The 3,031-nt window shown below is 39.7% G+C and overlaps 1 pseudogene; it reads right to left on the reverse strand.

The window, feature by feature from the left end:
• Window positions 1-2,709: 2,709 nt before the first annotated feature.
• Window positions 2,710-3,031, reverse strand: LOC111161568 (annotated as a pseudogene).

Below are 3,031 nucleotides of genomic sequence, written 5' to 3' on the forward strand. Positions count from 1 at the left end.
ATCTGTTGCATTTCTATAGAATAATAATGACATATACCAGAAAGAGAAATTAGGAAAGTAATCCCATTTATAATCACATCAAAAGGAATAAAACAACGAGGAATAAATTTAACTGAGGAGGTAAAAGGCCTGTACTCTGAAAACTGTAGACATTGATGGAAGAAACTGAAGATAAATGGAATAGATGGAAAAATATGCCATGCTCATAAAGTGGAAGAATTAATATTGTTAAATTGCCCACAATACACAAAGCAATCTACAGAGTCAATGCAGTCCCTACCAAAATACCAACAGTATTTTCACATTTTTCACATTTGGCCACGTGGCCAAAACAATCTCGAAAAAGAACAAAGCTGGAAGTATCACAATCCCAGATTTCAAACAATACTACAAAGCTACAATAATCAAAACAATATGGTATATGCACAAAAACAGACACATAGCTCAATGGGATATAATGGAGAACCCAGAAATGAGCCCAAGCTTGTATGGTCAATTACATGCAAAGGAGGCAAAAGTATGCAATGGGGAAAAGACAGTCTGTCTCTTCAATATGGTTCTGGGAAACTGGACAGCTACCTGCAAAAGAATGAAACTGGACCACTTTCTTAAACCATACACAAAAATAAACTCAAAATGGATTAAGAACCTAAATTTAAGACATGAAGCCATAAAACCCCTAAAAGAAAACATAGTAATTTGTTGCATATTACCCTCAGCAACATTCTTCTGGATCTGTCTCCCGAGGCACGGGGAAACAAAGCAAAAATAAACTATTGGGACTACATCAAACTTTTTTTTAAAGATTTTATTTATTTATTTGACAGAGATCACAAGTAGGCAGAGAGGCAGAGAGAGAGAGAGAGAGGAGGAAGCAGGCTTCCCGCTAAGCAGAGAGCTGGATGCGGGGCTTGATCCCAGGACCTTGCTTTAAACCACTGAGCCACCCAGGCGCCCCTACATCAAACTTTTTGCACAGCAAAGGAAACCATAAACAAAATGAAAAAGCAACATACTGAATGGGAGAAGATATTTGCAAATGCTATATCTGATAAGAGGGTAATATTCAAAATTAATATAAAGAACTCATACAACTCAACACCGAAAAAAATTAATAATAACCCAATTAAAAAACGGGCAGAGGAGGGGCACCTGGCTGGCTCAATCAGTGGAGCATGTGACTGTTGATCTCAGGGTCATGAGCTCAAGGCTATGTTGGGTATAGAGTTTACTTAATAAAAGAAAATAAAAAATAAACTTTGAAAAAAAAATGTGCAGAGGACCTGAATAGGCATTTTCCAAGACAACATACAGATGGCCAACAGCCACAGGAAAAGATGTTCAGCATCACTAATCATCAGAAAAATGCAAATCAAAACCACAATGAGATATCACCTCATACCAGTCAGAAAGGCTAGTATCAAAAAGACAAGAAATAACAAGTGGAAAAGGAAGTGGGAAAAAGCAAGCCCTTGTGAGCTGTCGGTGGGGATGTAAACTGGAGCAGCCACAATGGAAAATAGTATGGAGGTTGCTCAAAAAATTAAAAACAGAAATACCAGGCCGCCTGGGTGGCTCAGTCGTTAAGTGTCTGCCTTCAGTGAGATCATGATCCCAGGGTCATGATCCCAGGGTCCTGGGATCGAGTCCTGCATTGGGCTCTCTGCTCAGTGGGAGCCTGCTTCTCCCTCTCCCACTCCCCCTGCTTCTGTTCCCTCTATCGCTGTGTCTCTGTCAAATAAATTAAAAAAATCTTTAAAAAAAAAACAAAAACAAACAAAACAGAAATACCATATGACCCAGCAATTTCACTTTCAGGTATTTACCTAAGAAAAACAAAACACTAATTCAAAAAGATACATGCATTCCTATGTTTATTTGCAGCATTATTTATAATAGACATGATATGGAAGCAATCCAAGTGTCCACTAATAACTGAATGGATAAAAAAATATGATGTATATATATATACATGTAATAGGATATTACTCAGCTATAAAGAAGAATGTAATCTTGCCAGCATAGATGGACTTAGAGGGTATTATGCTAAGTGAAATAAGTCCGACAGAAAAACACAAATACTACATGATTTCATTTATATGCAGGATCTAAATAAACAAAACAAATAGATTTATAAATACAGAGGACAAACTGGTGATTGCCAGAGGAGAGCGGTGCGCAGGGGGGAATGGGTGAAAAAGGCGAAAGAGATTAAGAAGTACAGACTTCCTTGGAGGCCTGGGTGGCTCAATTGGTTAAGCAGTCGACTCCCGGTTTCAGCTAAGGTCGCAATCTCTCCGTCATGATCTCCCAGTACTGATGAGCCGGCATCAGGCTCCACACTGATCATAAAGCCTGCTTAAGATTGTTTCTCAGGGCGCTTGGGTGGCTCAGTCGTTAAGCGTCTGCCATCAGCTCAGGTCATGATCTCAGGGTCCTGGAATGGAGCCCTGCATCAGGCTCCCTGCTCAGCGGGAAGTCTGCTTCTCCCTCTCCCATTCCCCCTGCTTGTGTTCCCTCTCTCACGGTCTCTCTCTCTCTGTCAAATAAATAAATAAATCTTAAAAAAAAAAAAAAAGATGCTTCTTCCTCTGCCCCTTCCCCACTCCCCTCTCCCCCACCTCCCCCCATGTGCACACCCCCTTTTTTTTTTTTTTTTAACATAACCTCAAGATTTTATTGTCTTCATAATACAACAAAATACAAAACCTAGAAATAAATCACTTGGCCCTTTCTCTTCTTACTTCCTCCCAGTTAAAAACTCTTGCATCTCTTAATAGCCAGCATTCTCTTAGATCTGCAGTTGGGCTCAATGCATTCAAACCTCAGCACAATCTTCTTGGTAGTTTTAGCCTTTTTCCAAAAAAATTGGCTTAGTTTGCTCACCATAGCCACTCTGCTTCCTATCATAACGCTGCTTTCCCTGGGCATAAAGAGAATCTTTGCCTTTCTTGTACTGTGTTAGTTTATGGTGTAGGTGCTTGCCACACTTCTTGGCAGAAAGCCTACCAGATTTAGGAACATTTACCAT

Source organism: Enhydra lutris, unplaced genomic scaffold (assembly GCF_002288905.1).
Source record: "Enhydra lutris kenyoni isolate GAN:26980312 unplaced genomic scaffold, ASM228890v2 scaffoldscaffold85, whole genome shotgun sequence".
Classification (NCBI taxonomy): domain Eukaryota; kingdom Metazoa; phylum Chordata; class Mammalia; order Carnivora; family Mustelidae; genus Enhydra; species Enhydra lutris.